This window comes from Mustela putorius, unplaced genomic scaffold (genome assembly GCF_011764305.1).
Source record: "Mustela putorius furo isolate JIRA1106 unplaced genomic scaffold, ASM1176430v1.1 tig00000376_pilon_pilon_pilon, whole genome shotgun sequence".
NCBI classification, from domain to species: Eukaryota; Metazoa; Chordata; class Mammalia; order Carnivora; family Mustelidae; genus Mustela; species Mustela putorius.
In genome coordinates, this window is record NW_025421365.1 from 41,680 (window position 1) to 56,576 (window position 14,897).

Here is a 14,897-nt window from a genome sequence, read left to right on the forward strand (position 1 = left end):
CTCCCAAACCCTTTCCCCCAGCAACCCTCAGTTTGTTTTGTGAGATTAAGAGTCACTTATGGTTTGTCTCCCTCCCATCCCATCTTCTTTCATTTATTCTTCTCCTACCCACTTAAGTCCCCATGTTGCATCACCACTTCCTCATATCAGGGAGATCATATGATAGTTTTCTTTCTCTGCTTGACTTATTTCGCTAAGCATGATACGCTCTAGTTCCATCCATGTTGTCGCAAATGGCAAGATTTCATTTCTTTTGATGGCTGCATAGTATTCCATTGTGTATATATACCACATCTTCTTGATCCATTCATCTGTTGATGGACATCTAGGTTCTTTCCATAATTTGGCTATTGTGGACATTGCTGCTATAAACATTCGGTTGCACGTGCCCCTTTGGATCACTACGTTTGTATCTTTAGGGTAAATACCCAGTAGTGCAATTGCTGGGTCATAGGGCAGTTCTATTTTCAACATTTTGAGGAACCTCCATGCTGTTTCCCAGGGTGGTTGCACCAGCTTGCATTCCCACCAACAGTGTAGGAGGGTTCCCCTTTCTCCGCATCCTCGCCAGCATCTGTCATTTCCTGACTTGTTGATTTTAGCCATTCTGACTGGTGTGAGGTGATATCTCATTGTGATTTTGATTTGTATTTCCCTGATGCCGAGTGATATGGAGCACTTTTTCATGTGTCTGTTGGCCATCTGGATGTCTTCTTTGCAGAAATGTCTGTTCATGTCCTCTGCCCATTTCTTGATTGGATTATTTGTTCTTTGAGTGTTGAGTTTGCTAAGTTCTTTATAGATTCTGGACACTAGTCCTTTATCTGATATGTCATTTGCAAATATCTTCTCCCATTCTGTCAGTTGTCTTTTGATTTTGTTAACTGTTTCCTTTGCTGTGCAAAAGCTTTTGATCTTGATGAAATCCCAATAGTTCATTTTTGCCCTTGCTTCCCTTGCCTTTGGCGTTGTTCCTAGGAAGATGTTGCTGCGGCTGAGGTCGAAGAGGTTGCTGCCTGTGTTCTCCTCAAGGATTTTGAGGGATTCCCTTCGCACATTGAGGTCCTTGATCCACTTTGAGTCTATTTTTGTTTGTGGTGTAAGGAAATGGTCCACTTTCATTTTTCTGCATGTGGCTGTCCAATTTTCCCAACACCATTTATTGAAGAGGCTGTCTTTTTTCCATTGGACATTCTTTCCTGCTTTGTCGAAGATGAGTTGACCATAGAGTTGAGGGTCTATTTCTGGGCTCTCTATTCTGTTCCATTGATCTATGTGCCTGTTTTTGTGCCAGTACCATGCCATGCTGTCTTGATGATGACAGCTTTGTTATAGAGCTTGAAGTCCGGAATTGTGATGCCACCAACGTTGGCTTTCGTTTTCAATATCCCTTTGGCTATTCGAGGTCTTTTCTGGTTCCATATAAATTTTAGAATTATTTGTTCCATTTCTTTGAAAAAGATGGATGGTACTTTGATAGGAATTGCATTAAATGTGTAGATTGCTTTAGGTAGCATAGACATTTTCACAATATTTATTCTTCCAATCCAGGAGCATGGAACATTTTTCCATTTTTCTTTGTGTCTTCCTCAATTTCTTTCATGAGCACTTTATAATTTTCTGAGTATAGATTCTGTGCCTCTTTGGTTAGGTTTATTCCTAGGTATCTTATGGTTTTGGGTGCAATTGTAAATGGGATTACTCTTGAATTTCTCTTTCTTCTGTCTTGCTGTTGGTGTAGAGAAATGCAACTGATTTCTGTGCATTGATTTTATATCCTGACACTTTACTGAATTCCTGTATAAGTTCTAGCAGTTTTGGAGTGGAGTCTTTTGGGTTTTCCACATATAGTATCATATCATCTGCGAAGAGTGATAATTTGACTTCTTCTTTGCCGATTTGGATGCCTTTAATTTCCTTTTGTTGTCTGATTGCTGAGGCTAGGACCTCTAGTACTATGTTGAATAGCAGTGGTGATAATGGACATCCCTGCCGTGTTCCTGACCTTAGCGGAAAAGTTTTCAGTTTTTCTCCATTGAGAATGATATTTGCGGTGGGTTTTTCATAGATGGCTTTGATGATATTGAGGTATGTGCCCTCTATCCCTACACTTTGAAGAGTTTTGATCAGGAAGGGATGCTGTACTTTGTCAAATGCTTTTTCAGCATCTATTGAGAGTATCATATGGTTCTTGTTCTTTCTTTTATTGATATGTTGTATCACATTGACTGATTTGCAGATGTTGAACCAACCTTGCAGCCCTGGAATAAATCCCACTTGGTCGTGGTGAATAATCCTTTTAATGTACTGTTGAATCCTATTGGCTAGTATTTTGTTGAGTATTTTCGCATCTGTGTTCATCAAGGATATTGGTCTATAGCTCTCTTTTTTGGTGGGATCCTTGTCTGGTTTTGGGATCAAGGTGATGCTGGCCTCATAAAATGAGTTTGGAAGTTTTCCTTCCATTTCTATTTTTTGGAACAGTTTCAGGAGAATAGGAATTAGTTCTTCTTTAAATGTTTGGTAGAATTCCCCCGGGAAGCCGTCTGGCCCTGGGCTTTTGTTTGTTTGGAGATTTTTAATGACTGTTTCAATCTCCTTACTGGTTATGGGTCTGTTCAGGCTTTCTATTTCTTCCTGGTTCAGTTGTGGTAGTTTATATGTTTCTAGGAATGCATCCATTTCTTCCAGATTGTCAAATTTATTGGCATAGAGTTCCTCATAGTATGTTCTTATAATAGTTTGTATTTCTTTGGTGTTAGTTGTGATCTCTCCTCTTTTATTCATGATTTTATTTATTTGGGTCCTTTCTCTTTTCTTTTTGATAAGCCGGGCCAGGGGTTTATCAATTTTATTAATTCTTTCAAAGAACCAGCTCCTAGTTTCGTTGATTTGTTCTATTGTTTTTTTTGGTTTCTATTTCATTGATTTCTGCTCTGATCTTTATGATTTCTCTTCTCCTGCTGGGTTTGGGGTTCCTTTCTTGTTCTTTCTCCAGCTCCTTTAGGTGTAGGGTTAGGTTGTGTACCTGAGACCTTTCTTGTTTCTTGAGAAAGGCTTGTATCGCTATATATTTTCATCTCAGGACTGCCTTTGTTGTGTTCCACAGATTTTGAACCGTTGTATTTTCATTATCATTTGTTTCCATGATTTATTTCAATTCTTCTTTAGTCTCCTGGTTGACCCATTCATTCTTTAGAAGGATGCTGTTGAGTCTCCATGTATTTGGGTTCTTTCCAAACTTCCTTTTGTGGTTGAGTTCTAGCTTTAGAGCATTGTGGTCTGAAAATAAGCAGGGAATGATCCCAATCTTTTGATACCGGTCGAGTCCTGATTTAGGACCGAGGATGTGATCTATTCTGGAGAATGTTCCATGTGCACTAGAGAAGAATGTGTATTCTGTTGCTTTGGGATGAAATGTTCTGAATATATCTGTGATGTCCATCTGGTCCAGTGTGTCGTTTAAGGCCTTTATTTCCTTGCTGAACTTTTGCTTGGATGATCTGTCCATTTCAGTGAGGGGAGTGTTAAAGTCCCCTACTATTATTGTATTATTGTTTATGTGTTTCTTTGATTTTGTTATTAATTGGTTTATATAGTTGGGCTGCTCCCACATTGGGGGCATAGATATTTAAAATTGTTAGATCTTCTTGTTGGACAGACCCTTTGAGTATGATATAGTGTCCTTCCTCATCTCTTATTATAGTCTTTGGCTTAAAATCTAATTGATCTGATATAAGGATTGCCACCCCAGCTTTCTTCTGATGTCCATTAGCATGGTAAATTGTTTTTCCACCCCCTCACTTTAAATCTGGAGGTGTCTTCGGGCTTAAAATGAGTTTCTTGGAGGCAACTTATAGATGGGTTTTGTTTTTTTATCCATTCTGATACCCTGTGTCTTTTGACAGGGGTATTTAGCCCATTTACATTCAGGGTAACTATTGAGAGATATGAATTTAGTGCCATTGTATTGCCTGTAAGGTGACTGTTACTGTATATGGTCTCTGTTGCTTTCTGATCTACCACTTGTAGGCTCTCTCTTTGCTTAGAGGACCCCTTTCAAGATTTCATGTAGAGCTGGTTGGGTGTTTGCAAATTCTTTCAGTTTTTGTTTGTCCTGGAAGTTTTTAATCTCTCCTTCTATTTTCAATGATAGCCTAGCTGGATAGAGTATTCTTGGCTGCATGTTTTTCTCGTTTAGTGCTCTGAAAATATCATGCCAGCTCTTTCTGGCCTGCCAGGTCTCTGTGGATAAGTCAGCTGCCAATCTAATATTTTTACCATTGTATGTTACAGACTTCTTTTCCCGGGCTGCTTTCAGGATTTTCTCTTTGTCACTGAGACTTGTAAATTTTACTATTAGGTGACGGGGTGTGGGCCTATTCTTATTGATTTTGAGGGGTGTTCTCTGAACCTCCTGAATTTTGATGCTCGTTCCCTTTGCCATATTGGGGAAATTCTCCCCAATAATTCTCTCCAGTATACCTTCTGCTCCCCTTCTCTCTTTCTTCTTCTTCTGGAATCCCAATTATTCTAATGTTGTTTTCGTCTTATGGTGTCACTTATCTCTCGAATTCTCCCCTCGTGGTCCAGTAGCTGTTTGTCCCTCTTTTGCTCAGCTTCTTTATTCTCTGTCATTTGGTCTTCTATATCACTAATTCTTTCTTCTGCCTCATTTATCCTAGCAGTGAGAGCCTCCATTTTTTATTGTAACTCATTAATAGCTTTTTTGATTTCAACTTGGTTAGATTTTAATTCTTTTATTTCTCCAGAAAGGGCTTTTATATCTCTCGAGAGGGTTTCTCTAATATCTTCCATGCCTTTTTCGAGCCTGGCTAGAACCTTGAGAATTGTCATTCTGAAATCTAGATCTGACATATTACCAATGTCTGTATTGATTAGGTCCCTAGCCTTGGTACTACTGCCTCTTGTTTTTTTTTTTTGTGTTGAATTCTTCCGTCTTATCATTTTGTCCAGATAAGAGTATATGAAGGAGCAAGTAAAATACTAAAAGGGTGGCAACAACCCCAGGAAAATATGCTTTAGCCAAATTAGAAGAGATCCCAAATCGTAAGGGGGGAGAAAGGGGATAAAAAGAGGTTCAAAAAGGAAGAAAGAAAAAAAAAAAAAAAAGAAAAAAAAAAAAAAAAAGAAAAGAAAAGAAAGAAAAAAAAAAAAAACAAATAAGAAAAATATAAAAAAAAAAAAATATATATATTAGATAAACTAGTTTAAAAAACGTTAAAAAAGAAAACGGTAAAAATTTAAAAAATATATATTTAACCAGAAGGTGAGGGAAAAAAAACAAAAATTGAAAAAGAAAAAAATTAAATTAACTGCAAGACTAAAAAAAATCACAGGGAAAAAGCCATGAGTTCCGTCCTTTGCTTTCTCCTCCACTGGAATTCTGCTGCTCTCCTTGGTATTGAAACCGCACTCCTTGGTAGGTGAACTTGGTCTCGGCTGGATTTCTTGTTGATCTTCTGGGGGAGGGGCCTGTTGTAGTGATTCTCAAGTGTCTTTTCCCCAGGCGGAATTGCACCGCCCTTATCAGGGGCCCGGGTGAGAAATCCGCTCGGGTTTGCTTTCAGGAGCTTTTGTTCCCTGAGCGCTTTCCGTAGATTTCCGGAGGACAGGAATACAAATGGCGGCCTCCTGGTCTCCGGTCGGGAGGAGCCGAGAGCCCAGGGCCCCACTCCTCAGTGAGCCCTCAGAGAACAGTGCCAGTTACTCCCGTCTTCCTGACCTCCGGCTGCGCTCCGAGCTCACCGAGCCTGCGACTGGTTCAAGGTAACACCGAGCTGTGAGCTTACTGTCGGCTCTGTCTCTGTAGCTGGATTTCCCGTTCCAATACCCGCAAGCTCTGCGACACTCAGACACCCCCGATCCTTCTGTGACCCTGCAGGTCCTGAGGCCACGCTGACCCCACGTGGGCTTCGCCCCGGTTTAGCCTCTGGAGCAATGTCCCTCAGCGGAACAGACATTTAAAAGTCCTGATTTTGTGCGCCGGTGCTCTGCCGCTTGCTGGGAGCCAGGCCCTCCCCCCGGGGTCTATCTTCCTGTCGCTTTGGATTCACTTCTCCGCCGGTCCTACCTTTCAGAAAGTGGTTGTTTTTCTGTTTCCAGAATTGCTGTTCTTCTTCTCTTCAATCTGCCGATGGATTTTCAGGTGTTTGCAATCTTTAGATAAGCTATCTAGCTGATCTCCGGCTAGCTGAAGCAGTCTCAGCTTGCTACTTCTCCGCCATCTTGACTCCTCCCCTCGCATTTTCAATTTTTTATGTGTTTCTCTGTACATAGCCCCCTTGTAAGCTGAGGAACATGTCTATATGTATATGTAGCCTTGCTATGGCTAACATATTATTGGCATGAAACATCTAGAACAGTACGTGTGCCATATAATTGTCTACAACATAAAACAAGTTTCTTGAAAAATTGTGCCAAAGGGGTTATGTCTTTAAGGATTCTTATTTCAGAAGGGTTCTCTCAAACGTAAGATTTTTCAGAAGTTAAGTGAAAATCTGACCAAACTAAACATTTTTCCATTTTCCCTAGTGAGCAAAGATAGCTAAAATCTATCTGCCATTTTCAACACTGTACTCAACGATTGTAATTCTAATTTAAGAACAGATTATTTATTCAAAACCACATGTTGGCCTAATCTTATACAATACTCATAAATCTCACTCAGAGCCTTGGACACTTTTATTTGTTGAGTCTATATGGTACTACAGACATTCATCTTTTTTGACTCATAGCTTCATGTATGTCTATACTTTTGAAAATACATGCATCATAGTTCCATTGTAAAATGTCTGGATTATAAAATGTGCTATGCTATCAAAATGGTAATAAGAACATACAAATGACCTGATGTAGTGAACTGGACCAGATTGCCAGATATCACATTTCATACCAGAAAGATTCAGTGGTAAGTTTTAAAATGGCTAGCTGTACTTCGAGTGAATTATAACTCATTTAACTTCTTTCTTTGTGTACAGTATTATACATTAGTCAGTATTATAGTAAATAAGTACTTTGGACAGATGTAAATATGCTGTAATAAAAAATGTTTTCTTCTTTCTTTTAGTCCTTTTTACTTGTAAGACTAGCCACAAATAGCATGCCTCCCCCAAAATAATTTGCAATCCAAATTTATCTCTAAATGAATTTATTGCACAGAAAAAAAATAAATATATATATACACTTACAGTAGATATGTTCAAAATAGGTACACAACAGCAGGGCCCTAAATGTAAGCAGTATAGTTGTTTTGTTGTTTTTTTTTCTTAAAAAATAAAAGAGGTTATGTGAAATATTGGAATTTTATTTCGAGGCCTAGTATTTCAAGACAGTTAACTACACTTACAGTGTCAACAGCCTCTTGTTGGCAGTATGATTTTATTGGCACCATGGAATAACAGCAAGAATTTACTAATGCTTCTTTCTTATATGACACACACAGAAAAAAAAAATTGACACATTTACTCAAGACCAACCAGAATAATTTTTTTTTAAAGATTTTATTTATTTATTTGACAGAGAGAAATCACAAGTAGATGGAGAGGCAGGCAGAGAGAGAGAGAGAGAGAGAGGGAAGCAGGCTCCCTGCTGAGCAGAGAGCCCGATGCGGGACTCGATCCCAGGACCCTGAGATCATGACCTGAGCCGAAGGCAGTGGCTTAACCCACTGAGCCACCCAGGCGCCCCAACCAGAATAATTTTAACCTATCAAAATTGATGGGAGGCCTTCACTGCCAAAGTCATTGCTGGGTTTTCACAATTCATTGCAGACAATCTGCTACTCCCATTATGATAAAGGAGAGAAGAGTCATAATCAGGGAAGAAAGCTAGATTAATACTTGTAATTATCATTGAATTATTTAGCCTGCTATAGGATTATTATTATTAGTGTCATTTGATGATTTTCTCTCATTTTATTAAACACAACTGTGAGTAATTACCCTACCTAATATTTCTCTGTATTGGCTGACTAGCTAGCAAACATTCATGAAAATATCCAATAGCCACACATATAAAATGCTGCATTCTGATGCTGTTGAATCAGAACATACCACTACCTGATCCTGTAGCTCTTTGAGGATTTGCAAATCAATTAATTCTATGTTTATTGGATTCTTCCCATACAATTAGAAAATTTATAATAGAGTCCATGAACATTATTAGTTTTACCATTTTAAACCAGCAGCAATCACACTTTGATTTTTACAACAAAAGCAGAAATATAAACACACACATTTGGATCAGTTTTCTGTTAGTCTGTCTGGACTTCAAAATCCTATTCCTCAAGATAATGCACACCAAAGTTCTGGATTAGACAAGAAATTAGATGGCACCTGAACACTTGGTTTAATATTCTCAAAAGGACTATGCAACTTATTTCTTACATTATGACATTGTTTTACAAAGATCCACACTTTTATAATGTTAGTATTTTTAATAATCCATAAAGTCAATTAATCATGATTACAAATCAAACAGAAAAATTTCTACTTTTTGCTTTTGCCCCCTTCATTTAGAACTTATTTATAGCCTGATAATTCAAAGGTCCCTATGTTTATGAAAATCTGGACAGAAATAACTCTAAGATCCCATTCAGAACTTGATATTAATCTAAGTCTTTTGGTTCCATTTATCCTGAGAGCAAAGAGTAGGACAAAGGATTTGAGTACTGTTAGTTTATCTGGGAGATTATCCAAGGTAGAAAAGAATGGGAAAGTGAGACAGTGAAGAAGCAACTTTGTCAAAGAGGTACATTGTTGATATAATTGTTGTGGATAGAAAATGAAGGTCCTGAGAAACTTCTTTAAGTTGTCCCCATGAAGACCTGAAAACTGACAATTTTATCTATGGTTCTTATTTCCACTTCACTGAGAGCTGTCCTCAGAGGACATTAACTCTCCTATACTTTTGGGTTGTGTTGGAGACATTCTAAAATGAGAGAGAGAACATGAGATGCTATCAGTGTTAAGTAACTGTGATTTCCCATGGAATTATCCACCACAGGTTTGGCTATAATCAGGTGTTGGGCCTTGATATCAGAGGGATTTGAGGCAGTATCATTTTAGGTTAATCATTATATCTGAAATTTCCAAAAACTTCAACTGATGAAACGTTGATTATAAATCTATAAATATAACAATAAATCTACAGTATTCAAAGTATTTTTATAGAAATACACAGACAAAGCATCAATTGATTAATATATTTTTTTAAGATTTTATTTGTTTATTTGACAGACAGAGATCACAAGTAGGCAGAGAGGCAGGCAGAGAGAGAGAGAGGGAAGCAGGCTCCCTGCTGAGCAGAGAGCCCAATGCGGGACTCGATCCCAGGACCCTGAGATCATGACCTGAGCCGGAGGCAGCGGCTTAACCCACTGAGCCACCCAGGCGCCCTAATTAATATTTAAATGTTACAAAATACTGAACTGAAAGGATTTGGTCATTTAACAACGTGTAAAAAGTAGAACTTAGGTTTAGGTTAGAACTCAGGATGCTTTTGAGACTCAGTTAAGAAATTGAATGGAGGGACGCCTGGGTGGCTCAGTGGGTTAAGCCACTGTCTTCGGCTCAGGTCATGATCCCAGGGTCCTGGGACCGAGCCCCAAATCGGGCTCTCTGCTCAGCAGGGAGCCTGCTTCTTTCTCTCTCTCTGCCTGCCTCTCTGCCTGCTTGTCATCTCTCTCTGTCAAATAAATAAATAAAATCTTAAAAAAAAGAAATTGAATGGATGTCTGACTATCTTATAGGTTTGCTAAAAATCAGTGACTTTGTGTTCACGTGTGGCTATGCAGAAATTTTTAACTTTCTCTAAGAAGTTATTAGATTTGATTATATAATGGCAGTAAAGGATGGGGAAAATCAAAGTACAAACCCCATAAAGACAAAGACACTGAGTATGAGAAAAGAGTAATAGATAAGAAGAATCAATGCATTTGAGGAAAATGGGAATTGAGATACACAATGATTGTTGATTTTTTTAGATGGAGAAAACAAAACTAGCTTGCAAGAAGGAAATAACAGAAGACATGTTGTGATGTGATACAGAATCCTGGAAAAGGCAGTAGCGTGGAATAAAGGAGTAGGGAGAGCATATCAGGTAATTTGGATAGGAAGGAGTTAGGAGATAATTGCTTGATAAATTTTATATGGCCCACTTAAATGCACAGATTTCTCTTCTTCTATTTATATGGAGAACAGGGTGTCCTTTCTCTTCCCTTTCAGAGCACCAAAGGTGTACTCTTTCAGACTGAAAACCTGAAAAGCTCAGGACCCAGTTGCTTAAGCACAGCTGAGAGGTCATATTTCAATTAAGATTTACATTTTGCTCTATGTAGTAGACTGTCCAAAGTGGTTTAACCATATTTTTTCATTTAACAAGAAGACTACAGAGAGAGTTTTCTGGTGTTGGTTCAGCGTCTTAAGAAAGTCAAGTGAACTATCTTAGAGGTTTTCATGGCTTTTTATTCACAGTTGCAAAAATTGCTGTTGGAGTTCTCACTATTAAGCCCACATTTCTGGCAGAAAGATAGAGGTAAAAGAGAATGATATATTGTACGACTGATACTTTGTCATATGGTTACAATATAACTAGAAAAGAGACAATAAAATATTTGATGTTGTTTTAAGTTTCCTTGTTGTCAATACCTCAGTGTTTTCTGATATTAAAGGAAAAAGTAGATGGATATTGACCTGGCAACTATCAACACCTGTCGGTCTCTCTTGGATAACCAATACCTCTATAATCTCTTCTTCCCAGCAAAAAAAGATAAAATATATTCATAACCCACACTGTGACATCTCAAGTTACTGCACCAAGATAAAATTACAATGATTTTTAGTTGTTCCAAATGGACAGAATACCCTTCCTTATGATATCATGTCTTATAAGATAGATAATTGGCTTGCTACCAATATACCCAGATGTGACTGTGGAAGTGACAGAAAAAAAAAATAATATTTATTTATTCCTTGGGTTGACCCTGTTTACACAGATGCATTACTATTAGAAAAGGTTGGTTTGGGACATTGGAACGAATTTACTTAATGGGTCTGTATGTAATTGGGTTGGAGGAAATTTTTAATTTCTACAAAAATTATTAGAATTATACCTTATTCTCTTTTGTTAATTTTTACATGTTAAAAAGGCAACGTTTTTGTCTAGCAGACAAGATCTTAAATCCTAACAAAACTCAATTTTTTCCTTTTTTTTTTTTTTTTTTAAAGTTTGAGAGCCTCATGTTCTCTCATGCTGCTTTAAATACAACTCAAAAAAAAAAAAAGGAGCTAAATGGGGCAGTAAGACCAGACTTTTTATTTTATATTATTTATCTTATTTTTAATTAAAAAATTAAAGATTGTATTTATTTATTTGAGAGAGAGAGCATGAGTGGGGCAGGGGGAGATAGCTGCAGAGAGAGACTGAGAAGTATACTCCCTAATGAACAGGAAGCCCAATATGGAGCTCGATCCCAGGATCCTGACTGAGATCATGACCAGAGACAAAGGCAGATACATGTGCAAAATCCCTTTTTTTCTGGGAAACAATACTTTACAAGAGATGTTTGAAAAAGTACTGGGGAATCAACTTTAATCGGAGATACAAAAATTTAATTGAATTTTGTAAAGCTACAGGGATCCAAATGATGGGAATCCCAGCCCATTTAGGTTGTGGATCACAGAGTATTATTTTCTGTAATATTTTATTTTCTTCCATGTCTACTAACTCCAGTCCAAGTTCACTGATCTCTTTTTAGATAGTGCAAAACATGGCAAAGAATACCAAACAAGTGCCCAATATTCTACATTTATTATATCATTTCTAACATATAGAAGTGTGTTATCAAGGCTGGTTCTGTCAACGAACATAGTTATGCTAAAGTGTGTTTTGTTCTCCAAGAAATTAAATGCATGATTATCACACAATTATAAAATACTTGTGTCAAGAATTTTTATTCAAAAAATTAATAAGAAAAGCAGATATTAAAACTAGTTCACATGGTTATTTGGGATATAAGCAGAGTTGTGCAGCAGAAGTGCTCTGGGCCCATAATTTGGGTTATAGAATTTATGTTTTCTAATGAAATATCACTAACTTGCATTATTGTTAACAAGAATCTTGTGCATTACCATCAGTTTTCTACATTATAACCTCTTGCTCTACAGTTTGTAAATACCTTTGTCAATAGCAAGCTAATAAACGGGGTGACCCCAATGGATTGAGATAATCTCCAGAGTTTCTGCTACATAATGCCCAAGACTCCATTGAAAGGACACCTAAGAATTTAGTTTGCCCCAAAATTTGATCATTTTTTTTCACTGTCCTTACCTATTTTCCAAACCTAGTCCTTTTGCTTCACCTTTCAGTCTACGGACAACCCTGTATCTGACTGACTTGTTAATTCTGGGAATGTCTTGCAGATTAATTTGCTTGCCAGAGGTGGTTCCTCTAATTGATGTCTAAGAACCCTAATAAGTTAAGAAAAGTTTTTTTAACATTTTCATTGCTATTTATTATTATTATTATTATTGCTAATATCTCTATTATAAATAATTCAAAAGGGCATCTTTCTGACAAAAGACAAAAAGCCGGCTACTAGTAGAAAAAGTACATTTGACTCTGTCAGTGAAAGTGGTAAAGGGATTTGAGAAAATAAGGCAAAGCTCTGGAATTATGTGTTAAAACTTTAAATATTATAGACACATTTACTTAATTTCTAATACTGTTGTTGCTTATAATTAAATAAGATGTTTTCCATGAACCATGCATTACAGCAAATATATTGTTTATACAGATTAAATTTTCATCAAAAGGGACGCCTGGGTGGCTCAGTTGGTTAAGCAGCTGCCTTTGGCTCAGGTCATGATCTCAGCGTCCTGGGATCGAGTCCCGCATCGGGCTCCTTGCTCGGCCGGGAGCCTGCTTCTCCCTCTGCCTCTGCCTGCCATTCTGTCTGCCTGTGCTTGCTCTCTCGCCCTCTCTCTCTGATAAATAAATAAAATCTTAAAATAAATAAATTTTCATCAAAAAATTGTAAGTGTATGTTATTGTAGGATCATGATCAGCATTTTGCAGATGAGAAAAGTGAAATTTAGAAAAGTATGTCTCTTCAAATCCCTCATACAATATCTGGCCTAGATAGAAGGATATACTATCACAATTGAGGAAGATAATTGAGATTACTTAAAATGATAAACTTTACTGTATAGGGTTTTTTAAAAGTTTGCCACAGATTCAGATTCTTTTAAAATATATATCTATTTTGTGTAAAGAGAATGCACTGAGAAGTAAAAAGAAAGTGATATATCAGTGCTACCAACTAATGGCTATAATATCATCACCTTATTTATGAACAATGAAACAGTGTGCAATATTTAAATAAATTTAAATAAATTCCTATTTATTTATTATTAAAGAAATTCCTCTAACAAACAGTATGTTTTGAAGGTTGCTAGCAGGAAAGTGTTGTACCTCATGGAAGTAATCAGAAAATATGATCTAAAATTCTGCTTTCAAGGGCGCCTGGGTGGCTCAGTGGGTTAAAATTCTGCTTTCAAGAAGCTATAACAGTAAGTACTGAGCATTAGCTATTATATGCTATGGATGAATAACTGAAATCTACATTTGAAACTAATGGTACACTATATGCTAACTAATTGAATTTTAAAAAGTTAATTTAAAAAAACCACTATTTTATAAAACAATATTCCCAACAGGCTCTTTTGCTTTAAAATACTCACTCTGTAATGAGAGTCATTACTTTTGTCTAGCCAATTCTTACATCACTGTTTATCCCTTCCCTGTTTTATCCCTTCCCTTTATCAATAAAGGCTCACTTGGGTTACCTAGAAGCCATGAGAAAGCTTGTAATAGATCTGGCTGGTTTTCACCAGCAATTTGACCACCATGTGCACAGGGAAGTATATTGATAAAGGCTTTATTGCAATAAGTTGCAAATACATGGATGATTTTGAATTCTCTTTCTTGAGGTCTTGTTTTCATGAGAATAAATTTAGGGTGGCTTATTGGAATGGATGTTATTAACATATTTTCATAGTTCTAAGTACATGGAATTGTAAAATAGATTAATGAATGTGGCATTACTGACAACTGTCCTCATTTTGAAATCAAATTACAGTGTACTAAGATGAGGAAGCAAAGCATATTTGGGATTATGAGTGAAATAATTTAAAAAAGTCTTAGGGGTATGATCAGACTATTGGGTAATTCAGTAGAAAAATGTCAACTGATTGAGATTCTGTGTTCCCTGATTTTAGAGAGAAGTTAAGATAAATAAGTAACACGAGGAGACTAGGAAGCCAAACATAAGTGATAATTTTGTGCCAGGGTGTGTATACATCTGTTTATCTTCTTGCTTTACCACTAAGGTTGCTCCTAGATGAGATTTTAAATATGTGTTGGAGCTAATCTCTGTGGATTACACAAGAAACCACATCCTACAGCTCTCCCTGAAACACCCCTTAGGATTTCAATGTAATTTGGTTTTTGCATTTTTAGAAATAACAAAATACTTTGCAAACTCATCTACTTTATTACCACCACAAGTGAGTCAGCTGACTCCACATTTTAACACAGTGACAGTCACAGAGGAATGGAGGAATGAGTAGAGTTATCAATATATGTGCTTTAAAGAAGTATGACAGGGTAGCAGCTATTTCCAGGAGCCAAAATATGGGTCAGTAGCTGTGAAGGAAAAGTGATGGAATAAATGACTCATTTCAGAGGAGTTCTATAACATATTAGTTCTATAATGTATCCTCAGCACCCAATTACCCGCTTTGATCTAAAGATAAGGATTTACAATTAAGGTCCCATTTATGATTTGACTGGTAGGGTCTGAATCATGTTTACTA